At 36.1% G+C, this 13,036-nt stretch overlaps 1 long non-coding RNA gene across 1 annotated transcript in view; it reads right to left on the reverse strand.

The window, feature by feature from the left end:
• Nucleotides 1-4,707: 4,707 nt before the first annotated feature.
• Nucleotides 4,708-13,036, reverse strand: part of LOC135216286 (uncharacterized) — a 103,597-nt gene continuing 95,268 nt past the window's right edge. Inside the window, exons 2-3 of the long non-coding RNA XR_010314846.1 lie at nt 7,437-7,627; nt 4,708-6,585 (exon numbers count right to left, since the gene is read on the reverse strand). This is a non-coding gene — a long non-coding RNA (uncharacterized LOC135216286). The remainder of the gene's footprint in view (nt 6,586-7,436; nt 7,628-13,036) is intronic.

Below are 13,036 nucleotides of genomic sequence, written 5' to 3' on the forward strand. Positions count from 1 at the left end.
CCAGTAAGTAGCTATCTATATCCCTGGAGAGACTAATACTTCTTCCAGTGAGTATTTATCTACATCACTGTATTGATCTATATTCCTGGAGACTGCAATGCTGTCTCCAGTAAGTAGTTATCCATATTCTGGAGACTTCAATGCTGCTTCCTGTAAGTAGTTATCGATATCCCTGGAGACTTCAATGCTGCCTCCAGTAAGTAGTTATCTGTGTTTCTGGAGATTTCAATGCTGTCTCCAGTAAGTAGTTATCCATATCCCTGGAGACTTCATGCTGTCAGAGTGGATCCATATTCATAGCTAATGCTACCTCCAGTAATAAGTTATCCATACCTTGGACTTCAATGTTCTCTCCCTTGGAGACTTCAATGCTTCTCTCCAGTAAGTATATTTATCCATATTCCTGGAGACTTCAATGCCTTCTCCTTTGGAGACTTCAATGTACGTCTCCAGTTTAGTATTTAATCCATTAATGGAGACTTCAAATGCTTCTTCCATAATAAGTTTTTTATTTAACTTAATTGGAGGACTTCAATGCTTCTCTTTTTGAAGTAGCTATCTACATTCATAGAGACTTCAATGCTGCTCTTCAGTAAGTAGTTATCCGTATTCCTGGAGACTTCAATGCTTCTTTCCAGTAAGTAGTTATCCATATTCCTGGAGACTTCGATGTTTCTCTCCATTAAGTAGTTATCCATTTTCCTGGAGACTTAAATGCCTCTTTCCTGTAAGTAGTTATCTACATTAATTGAAGGCTTCAATGCTTCTCTCCAAGTAAGTAGTTATCTATATTCAATGGGTAGAAACTTCAAATGCTGCTCTCCATTACGTTCAAGTTAGTTACTAAATATTCATGGGAGACTTCAATGCTACTCCCTAGTCCAAGTAACGTATCCGTTATCCATTTCCTGCATATCTTCCTCTTTCCATTGATGCATTGTTTCGTAAACTGGCGAACCTCAAAGTTTACCCAGCTTGATTAGCTGCATATTGATATATTTACTTGTCTAATAAAGGTTAAGTAGTTGTCCTTATTTCTGGAGACTTCAATGCTGCTTGGTCTTCAGTAAGTAGTTATCTATATACCTGGAGACTTCAATGCAGAACAGTGTTTAGTTTCTATCAAAACACATCAAATATATTGCGGCTTCAGATTAAATCATCAAGGACATAGAACGCTATACAAAGTTAAAGAGTCATTCAATGAATGTCCTGCTCAAGATGTTGGCCTAGGCCAAGGTCATGAGATCTGTCCTTTTAGTATTGAAACCAATGACATACATTATATAAATTGTGGCCTCGGCCTAAATTTTCAAGGCTGACGACAAAGAGACTATGTCAGTGTCAGTCATGGTATTCTGATATCAAACATAAACCAAGGCTAAGGTCAGAAGGAATCCAGCCTACGTATGGTCTCTAACCTTCAGCTGCAAGTGTGGTGTATGTAAAACCGTCTTTCCACTTCTCATATGTAGGTTTGGTTGGCGTTGACCTGCTTAAGATGTTCATGATTGACAGGAAAAGCACCAAAAGAAGGACAAAAAGTTTGGTGCATCTGTTGCTTTAATTTCAAACACTCATCTCATAATTATACCCTGAGCTGTCAGAAAGCTATATCCGCATCTTATAAACATTTATAATAGGTTGTAACAGATTTCATTGCTTTGAAAGGAAAATTAAGCTTGGTGAAATGCCAGTCAAATAAAATTTACTCAGAAAATTAAACAACAGGTTAATCATTTGTGGAAGCCTTTTGGCTACCACGTCAAGGGCAACACTAAATTCTGTTAGACCTAAGTACTGCTGCTTTCTAATCATGAGGAGAATGAATGAAGTTAGGTGGCTATGAACCAAACCAAAACCCCTTCCCAAAAAAATCAAGAACAAGAGACAAGATTTTAGAATATCAAAGGTTGACCTTTTAAGCAAAGGCAAACAGAACTTATGTAGACTGCAGTCCAGAGCTTGTAAAAGAGGGGAAAAAATGGTCGTGTGACCGTTGAAATAATAGGATTACTGATTTTTCTACACCACATCTCGTGAGGAGTGACCTGGGAGGTTGCAGGGCTACCTGAGGATGGAGGGAGGGTGGGACTGGAGGATAAGTATGGGACGGGGCCGGGGGGTGGCTGGAGAATCAGTAATGGGGGGTGGGTAGCCGTTGGTTAAACGGACTCTCATTCATTTAATTTGATCCAAACGATAAGGAAAGCAAAACTTGACGCTGATGCTCTAATCAGGCAAGGGTCAGGATAATACAAAGCTGCAATTACTGGAATCAAGAACAATGCTTGTTAAACATGAAAAAGAATGAATAACAATTATGGTGATGTAGCCAAATGAACTACGTGTTCCCATTCAAGATTAGTTTGGAGTTCATTTTCACAAACAAAAAAACTAATCAAAATCAGTTTCAATTAAAATTTCATTTAAAAATATAAAAAAATTACGGACGCAAAAATAGCAAAATGTATCTTGAATTCATTGAACTGACAAATCCACGGGATCATAAATAGTCGACAAATTCGAGACTGAAGCGACAAGAAATCCACTCACGAATCCCACGAGACGAAAGGCCGAAATGAAAACTCATATCGACTGCAAACTATTCCTTTTTATCCACTCTTGGGTTGGTATATAAAGACCATCAGAGTGGTTAAGGTGTGTTGTTACTCGGATGACTAAGAGTTAAATACCGGCCAGAGAAATTTCCATCTAGGCTACTCTGGCGAGAAGTGGCTCGAATAAAAAACAAGTATGAGTGACACACTGGATACATTAGTTCTTTTGTAAATCTGGTGGTCTATAATTTTCCCCCAAAGCCTTCCATATCGTAACCTGTCAATGGCTATCATAATTGCCTTTATGAAATGATGTTTATAGGTCTTGGTATTTGCGGTTTATAATTTCATTACTTTATAAATAGATGGAATGTGAAAATCCAAAGAAGCGTATTTCCATTCAAATAAAGTTCTGAAATTGACACCTAATAATGATCTACCATGAACTAAAGTAGGATCCCAGCCAGCAAGCGCCTGTACCAACGCCATCTTTAATTCAAGATGGCGTTGCCTGTACAGCCACACCTAAATGGAACAAAGGTTAACGATTATGGTTAATAAGGACTGAATATGATTTTTACCATTGCTATTTTTATTGCTCAGTTACTATATTTTTCTATTTGTTTAACATCGACTCGGTTCACTGGTAATGTGACTATCATTAACATTGTCTACAGTAGTGATTAGAAAATATGAACATCGGCATCCAATAGCTCGACCATTCACATCCGTCGTTACAAGACAAACAGGCTTCATTGCTGTGTTACCAGACCATTATCATGAAACAGAAGGGACGGGTAAAGGAACACTTTCAGGAAACTGTACCATCCGGCAATATGAATCCATGGTCAAGAGAATTATTTCTAAAAAGCTTAACTAGATGTAGAGCATCCGTAAGCACGTATGGTATTTGCTGTTGTCCATTGGATTAATAAAGGACCTTCCTCGTGGTAGTTTAGTTTTAAGCGAGGTTGAGTGACACGGTCACGTTCTCGACCTGGCAGAAAGCTTAATTTTGGGTCAGGGCTGACAAGAACTCCTATACTTTTTGGACCTTGAGTTGAACAATATTAACAAAATAGTAAATGAAAGAACAAAGCTTTTCACAATAAAACTTAGCACAAATGATTAACAAAATCATTCGTCATTGCGGTGATACTACACAGCTAACTTTATGTAGAGGGAGGTAGCGTTTATATTTTTTAGGAATAATGAATGAATGATTTTAATTTATCGTGCGTCGTGGTATTGTTGAGGAGAGACGAAGAGACAGTAAAATCCTTACTATAATATGTACGTGAAAAGCAGTACCCATTCACATATTATCACAAATTTAACAATGATAAAACATGAAAACAAATGCAACACGGTAGTAAAAAGCTTGCTCGAGTCAGTGTTCGGTGCGCTGAGAGAGAGAGAGAGAGAGAGAGAGAGAGAGAGAGATTGAGAGAGAGGAGAGAGAGAACGGCTCTGCTTCCCATTGACTTATTAGCTGATCTGGGATGATTACTCCAACCCCCCCCCCCCCCCCCCCCCGCCCCCCCCCCCCCCCCCCCCCCCCCTCCCCATTTCTTTCACCTACACTCTATCTGCCCAAATCACTTATTTTTGTTACGGTAAAATACCAATTTAGTGATAATTGCTTTATACTATATTTTTACTACTGTAAAAGTAACTCACCTCCGTAATAAACAAACTGGCGCCGCTTTCAGCTTCTGCATGCCTTCGATTGTTTGTTTAAACGGCTTCCTTGTGAAATGTTATTTTATTTCTCTTTCCTTTTCTTGCATTCTTGATTTATTACTTATTTGTTTGTAAAATCCTCATGTTTGTTATAAAAATCTGTTGTTTGCCAACAGTAACTTTATGTAATGTGGCATAATTAATTTAATTCGTGCACTTAAGAACCAAGCGTAAACACGCTGATTACTCTCTCTCTCTCTGTCTGAGACAATCGGACACACAAGCACTATCGATTCCTTTAATTATTTTTGTACCTAAGGTGAATAAAATTTATTTTGTTAGCAACCTTTGCATACTCTAATCAATTCGGTTTGCTCAAAAGGGTTCCGATCTGTCCTCCCTCCATCCCCCAGCCACCGGTGCCATTTTTACCACAGTTCGTAAATCGTACACAGAAAAAATAAAATTTAGAACATTTTACTTCATATAACGCACAGTTTCATTATTTAACACTCTTGGTTTAACTTTTGAACACATTAATAATAGAAAAAATGTGAAAAGGGGGACATACCAAGTTACCACTTGACATTACGTTTTCATACGAAAAATACATATATCTCCGACTGCAAACTTTCAAAAGCCAAGTATGGAGCATTTTTGCAGAAAAGACTTATTTGAAAATGCCAAAAATCTTAAAACCTCAGTGATTGTAAATAATTGTGGCTGAAGATAACTCTGCAGTATAGTCTGGGACCATCTATATTACCTTAACTACTATAGCTATACAAAAAAAATTCCGCATGTATTGCAGATAATGTATGTGTGCTCCAGTTCACATAACTGGATTTGATTAAAGAATTTCTGTGACCCGTGTCATTAACTATGAACTTACAACTCCAAGGATTAACAGTCCTCTCTTTTAAGTACGTACGTAGACAATCTTATTGATTTTAAACGGTGTTTTAAGTGTTAACAAAAGGTACGGAAAACTTTACAATTTCACTGATTTAAAGCTCTCTATTCTATTACTAAGTAATGACCATGGACACATATAGCTTATAACTGCAGTACGTACACTAATTCATAAGAAGATTATGTTCTTTTTGTTTAACGGAACATTTTGGAGTTTGTATTAACTTGCCCACACAACTAAGATGAGTCACTGCATATATACCCGCAGGAGGAAAATTAAGGTTCACACTTTCTATAAGAATAACCACTTATGACTGTAATTCACTAATTTCATCTTTCCTAAACCACTTTCTGTATTCACTAAAACTTCTCATTAACAAAAGGTCTTCAGAAGTAGGCAAATAACTTCACAGAGATACTTACAGGCAATGAATAACTAACCTTTGTGAACCGAGTTCCAAATTAAATCAAACACATAAGACACACGTGTAACAAAATTTTTAATTGACCGTTCATTATTTCCTGATGCCTTAGGAGCAGTTTTTAGAAATGTGCAGAAATAAGAAAATTCAAGTTCATCCAATGGAGAACCAGTCTTAAAAGCCACTACATTACGCTAAATTTCTCTAACCTAAAAGTTGGCAACCCATAGAACAATATTTAAAAGAATAACATTTGTTTTAGAAGCCGCATCAACTGAAACTAATGGTCTCCAGTATTTGAAATAGGATTTTTGATAACAGCTGTGTGACTTACTGTACTGTACCCTATGTCTGATGTCTGATGAAAATATAGCTTTAGGCCTACAATTCTAGCAAGCTCATCGGTAGACCTAAATTCAAATTCATAATCACCTCTATACCTTAGTGTCATGTTACAGAATGACAAGATTCCCAGAATTATTTCACGATCTTCATGACTTTCAGACCTCTAAGACTCAGATATCAGTTCTCTTCTGTTACCCACTGACCAGACACGTCCTGGGGGAACGATTTCTGGTCAAACGATGAATGATGATTATTTGGGAAAAAGATAAAACATCCTAAACCTAGGGCATCAGCTTCAAGACAATTTCATCTAGTACAGGATAATCCTTTACGAATGAACACTGCTAACAATGCCTCAGCGTCTAACCCGTCAAAATTTTTTTACTATTGTAATAGGCATATATTCCTTTAAAATGCTAATCTTATTTTTTAAAAATGTGTCCAAGTTTAATGAAAAATGCGAGAAACTTACAGTACTGTTTTCACCTACTAATTTATCCCAATACCTTTTACCTTTTGCTTACCAGAGGAAAGGTAGAGTAGTTAAACTCGATAATCACTTATCTGGTAACTTAATTTCGCCACAGTTGTACGGCAACTGCATTTTCAGTTTTCATAAATCTTCTTTTTCATATGAACTTCATATTAGGCCGAACTCCAGTCTGGCAAAAGAAAATAAAAAATCAATTACAGAAACAGAGACAAATTTACCTTTGTCCACCGAGTAACGTCAGGAATTTTTCCTTTGAGTTTTAGTTTTACATTGATTACAAGAAGTTACTTATTACAATAGTTATCCTCCAGTGACATTTTGGATATTAACTGAAATAAGGCACTATTGGGTTATTTTGATATCAGGTAAACTGAAAACTGCAACATCACAATACTTCTGTAGTATCGGATCAGTTTACACGAGCTGATTTAAATTGGATGTGATACTTTGTAATTGCCTGCAACGACCAGATAAATAGTATCATATACCACACAAAGTCCTTGAGTTGAAGCAACTGCAAAATTTTATCAGTTTACCCCACAAAATTAAATGCCTGAATGAAGGAAGCCATCCAAAAGTAACGTTTAGCATGAGCGCAGTGATTCACAAAGTTTAAGATTGCCATATTGATAAACTGAGCATTTGAGAGCCAAGAAAAATTAAGTTCATTAAACATTATGTAGACCACTATTAAATTTTATATAATCTTATTATACGCTAGATTAGTATTAATGTATAGTATGGATTTATCTGAATACAAATGTAGTTTTCCTTGACGTACTTCCAAAGACGTTTCCTTTAGCTATAGGCTTAGATCGTTATAGAAACTTAAACTAGTCCATATTTACATTTATAATCTACCTACACTGACACAAAGTATTTTGCTGAAATATATAAACTTGTACATAAGAGTTGCTGTTGCATTATATTCCAGACTTTGTTTGGAAATAGGTATATTTCATCTTCGCAGCGCAGTAGTAGTATTCAAATTTTCTAAAGAAAACTCCTTGAAAATCTTACCTCTCTTCTACCTTGGGCTAGGCTAGGTTCTTAAAAGTCCGCCACTAGTACTAATGTCTTGTTTTCTAAAAGATACAGTTTGCTCTTCATTCACCATCCAAATCCCTTACTCCTATTTTCTCAACGTGAAATCTTGTGATGCCATCTTTACGCCATTGGAATTTGTCCGCACAGGAAGCTGTAGTACAAATCTGGAAGAGAAAAGTGGACAACTTAATACTTCGAAGGCTCTTAAGAACCTTCAAACTTGTAAAAAAAATATGCTCACCAAACCTTTGATGATAGAAAAAAGTCTAAGAAAATATATCAAGAAGATTATAGCATTTTACTTAAATGTTAATTATCCTGCCCTCCTGCTTAATAACAAAGAAGGTAAAGCTGTAGAGGGAATATCTCCCGAGACTGTAGTGGTAGAAAAAGAAGGACTTTGTATAATACTAAAAAAATGTTTTGTTATTTAAGCAGCTTTGGGTCAAATCGAGGACTAGCGTTTATGAAAGGACCATTCGCTGAATATTTAAAAGGAGAGAAAGCTAACACAAATGAACGTTGTTATAGTAAGGGATAGCATTCAAAATGGCTGAGCTGAAAGGCCTAGTAAAAACTGAGAATAAGCTGGGCAAACGGCTGGGCCAACAGTCAGGCATTCAGATAGACTGCAAGAGAAATAGATCGAATCGGACACGGTAGTTGATAAGTGTATGGATTAATTTGTGACTGCTCGAATCTTCTCAGTTTTCCCTTTATTAAATTTGCCTTGAAGTGCTACGTCTAGTATTATTGTTGCTGCTGTTGCTTTGATAGACTCAGTACAAGTGTTAGTTAATGAAGCTTGTAGGAACCAGCCCTGCTCACTGAAACCGTCCTCTCGATAGTGTACATTTTTCCATTATTCGTGTTTCAAAACAATGTCCATTCGCTTGAACTACATTCCACCTGGAACTCCAGTCTAGCAGACACTTAGTTAATGATGATTATAACTATTTTTTGTTCATGGAGGGGTTAAGCGAAACAAAAGCTTTTAAATGATTAATTCAGAAGGGGGAGAAACACAAGGAGTTACAGTAACCAGCTACAGCCTGCGAACAATGGGTCGACTTTTTTTCAATACAGTTCACGATAATTCCTTCAAGTTATAGATATGAAGAAATAAAATTTTAACTGCTTTCAGAAGTAAAGCTTGCCACTCCCAGGTCTTGATATAAGATGTGGATAAATTCCGGAAAAATTATAATTATTATTAGAAATGTAGTGATCCCTTACTTCAGATAGAATAAATGCAATGCTTGTAAAAAGGCAGTCTTCAAGGGCATTTTTGAAGCTAAATTTGATGTAAAAGACTTCCTTTCAGTCACTGCCATAACATGTTTTGCCCTGAGCAACAAATACGACCGTGGTTTTGTTGCCGTAAATAATAACACACGATTTAAAGCACACTAAACCAAAATGCCCATGAAATAAAAAAAATTTCCACAATAGACGGAAGGATGACTAAAGTTCCAGTGAATTCTTGTCACATATGGGACAGAGTTTCTCTGTCAGAACATTTTTTACCCTTGAAGTGCGAGGTAACAAAATGCAGATAGCATTTGCAAGACTAACTGGACAACAATAAAAAAAAATTAACTCATAAAATGTGTGTCACTTTACACCTATGTGGCAAATAAGTACTAACCAATCGGATAACACTTCATGTAGTCGTGTCAGGTTAAAAGACTCATGGCTACGAATAATTAATTTCTAATCAGTGGCTTGGAAACAGTACTTAAAACCAGCAACGAACTACCACCTATTGGAAAATAACTCAAAAGTAACAATTGAATAAAGCATTAATTAAAACGGCAATAAGATTCGACACAGAGAGAGAGAGAGAGAGAGAGAGAGAGAGAGAGAGAGAGAGAGAGAGGAGAGAGAGAGAGAGAGCAGAGAGAGAGAGAGAGAGCGAGAGAGCGAGAGAGCGAGAGAGAGAGCGAGAGCGAGAGGAGAGGCGAGAGCGAGAGCAGAGAGAGAGAGAGAGAGAGAGTAGAGAGAGAGACCGAGACCTTACAGACCTTACATCTTGTTCGGGTTGCCCCAGGTCCCTCAGTGTGAGGCACCTCTAATGTCTACCAGAGAGTTGCTAGTACATCTTCCGGTATATTTTGCATCTTCCAATCTTGGATGGTCTGGGATGCAGTTTAGATATTTGTCGAGCTTATTCTTAAACACATCTACGCTCCACTCCTGATATATTCCTCAGATGAGCTGGCAACGCATTGAATAGACGCTGCATTATCGATGCTGGTGCGTAGTGGATTAATGTCCTGTGGCTTTCCTTATTTTTCCTGGTATAGTTTTGGGCACTATTAATCTACCTCTGCTTGCTCTTTCTGATATTTTTAGTTCCATGATATTTTCTGCATTCCTCTATCTGTTTCCATGCCTGAATTATCATGTAGCGTTCTCTTCTCCTTTCTAGACTATATAATTTAAGAATTGTAGTCTTTCACGTAGTTCTAGGTCCTTAACTTCTTCTATTCTAGCTGTGGAAAGGACCTTTGTACACTCTATTTGTTTGCAATATCCTTTTGATAGTGTGGGTACCATATCATATTGCAATATTCAAGTGGACTACGAACATATGTTTTATAAAGCATAATCATGTGTTCAGCTTTTCTTGTTTTGAAGCCGTCCGTAACATTCCCATTTTTTGCTTTACATTTTGCCAACAGAGTTGCTATTTGATCATTGCATAACATGTTCCTATTCATCATCACACCAAGGTCTTTAACGCTTCCTTATTTGTGATGGTCTCATTATTAGGTCCTTATATGCATATAGCTTTCTTTCTCTGTCTCCATAATTTATTGATTCAAATTTATCAGAGTTAAATACCATCCTATTTACCTCTGCCCAATCATATACTTTGTTAAGGTCTCTTTGTAGAGCGTTCCTATCTTCATCACGAGTAATTTCTCTACTTATTCTTGTGTCATCTGCGAAACTACTCACTACCGAATCCTTAACATTATTGTCTATGTCTTCAATCATAATAAAAACAGTATTGCAGCTAACACCGTACCTTGCGGCACACCGGATATACCTTGGCTTCATCCGATTTCTCGTCGTTTGCAATAACTATCTGTTTTCTGTTGTGTAAAATTCTTTTAACCATCTTCCTACTTTATCCACGATATTGTGTTTTCTAATTTTCTTCGCTAATATATTATGGTCTACTTTATCGATGCTGGTGCGTAGTGGATTAATGTCCTGTGTGCTTTCCTTATTTTTCCTGGTATAGTTTTGGGCACTATTAATCTACCTCTGCTTGCTCTTTCTGATATTTTTAGTTCCATGATATTTTCTGCTATTCCTTCTATCTGTTTCCATGCCTGAATTATCATGTAGCGTTCTCTTCTCCTTTCTAGACTATATATTTTAAGAATTGTAGTCTTTCCCAGTAGTCTAGGTCCTTAACTTCTTTCTATTCTAGCTGTAAAGGACCTTTGTACACTCTCTATTTGTGCAATATCCTTTTGATAGTGTGGGTACCATATCATATTGCAAATATTCAAAGTGGACTACGAACATATGTTTTATAAAGCATAATCATGTGTTCAGCTTTTCTTGTTTTTGAAGTGCCGTAACAACATTCCACATTTTTGCTTTACATTTTGCCACAAGAGTTGCTATTTGATCATTGCATAACATGTTCCTATTCATCATCACACCAAGGTCTTTACTGCTTCCTTATTTGTGATGGTCTCATATTAGGTCCCTTATATGCATATAGCTTTCTTTCTCTGTCTCCATAATTTATTGATTCAAATTTATCAGAGTTAAATACCATCCTATTTACTCTGGCCCAAATCATATACTTTGTTAAGGTCTCTTTGTAGAGCGTTCCTATCTTCATCACAAGTAATTTCTCTACATATTCTTGTGTCATCTGCGAAACTACTCACTACCGAATCTTAACATTATTGTCTATGTCTTCAATCATAATAACAAACAGTATTGCAGCTAACACCGTACCTTGCGGCACACTGGATATTAACCTTGGCTTCATCCGATTTCTCGTCGTTTGCAATAACTATCTGTTTTCTGTTGTGTAAAATTCTTTTAACCATCTTCCTACTTTATCCACGATATTGTGTTTTCTAATTTTCATTCGCTAATATATTATGGTCTACTTTATCAAAGCTTTTGCAAAGTCTAAATAAACCACATCTGTTCATTTCCGCTTTTTCATATTTGAATATGTTCTCACGGTGGACTAACAGTTGGGTTTGTGTAACTTTTTCGGGTACGAAACCATGTTGTCCTTTATTAAACAAATTATTTTTTATTAAATGTTTCATAATTTTATTTTTCTTCATTACCCTTTCATACACTTTCATAATATGTGATGTTAGACTCACAGGCCTATAATTACTTGCCTCTAGTCTTGATCCACTTTTGAAAGTAGGGGTGATATATGCTAATTTGTGCTCATCATAAATCTTGCCTGTATCTACACTTTGTCTTAATAATATTGCAAGTGGCTTTGCGATAGAATGAACTACTTTCTTTACAAAATAGCAGGAATTCCATCAGGCCCTGCAGCAGCTCCATTTTTAATTTCATTAATAGCCTGCACAATATCAGCTTCATTAATATCTATGTCAGCTAAATATTCACTATTTTCATCCCTTACTTCTATATCATTATCTTCATTATCTATTCTAGGGGTGAATTCTCTTCTTATATCGTTCTGCCAGTATGTTGCAAATTTCCTTTTGTTTTTTTCATTCGTTAATCTCCCTTCAATTCTCAGAGGGCCTATTTCTATTCTTATTTTATTCATCTTCTTCGCATATGAGTATAATAGTTTGGGGTTTTGCTTGATATTTAATAGGGTTTTTTCTTCCAAGTCCCGTTTTTCATTTTCTTTTGATTGTATAATCTTTTGTTCTGCATTTTCTATCTTACTTTTTAGTTCTATAAACTTTCCATGCATTTTTTTCTTTTGCAAGACCTTTTTTCCACTTTCTGATTTTCTGGAACAAGATCCTTCTGTCTCTTGGTATGCATGAATGATGTTTACTTTTCTTCTTCGGTATATATTTTTTCCACTATTTTCTCCAAATTTTATATAATATCTCCGTATTTACCCTTATGTCATCACTTACGAAAATGTTATCCCAATCTTTGTTTAATTCTTCATTAATTTCTGACCATTTTATATTTTACCGTAGAAGTTGTATTTTCCAATATCCTTCCCACTTTTCATTTCTTGCTTATCTCTATTTTCACTTGCTTGGAATGAACTGTTAATTCTATGACTTATGGTCTGAAATACTCGCATTATAAACTATTATTTCTTTAACATAATTCATCTCGTTCACAAATACTAGGTCTAAAGTATTTTCCTTTCTTGTTGGCAGGTGATTTATTTGTTGAATGTTGTATTCTAGTAGCATATCCTAATAGCTTTTCAAATTGCCTCTTATCTTCTGCACTACTATTACTCTCTTTTTTATATGTATAGTACAACCACAATCTCCTATTCGTTCTTTCCATTCTACGAAAGGAAAGTTGAAGTCACTAGATAGGAGAATAGTCCAGTCCTTGTGATTTCT

Source organism: Macrobrachium nipponense, chromosome 6, assembly GCF_015104395.2.
Source record: "Macrobrachium nipponense isolate FS-2020 chromosome 6, ASM1510439v2, whole genome shotgun sequence".
Classification (NCBI taxonomy): Eukaryota; Metazoa; Arthropoda; class Malacostraca; order Decapoda; family Palaemonidae; genus Macrobrachium; species Macrobrachium nipponense.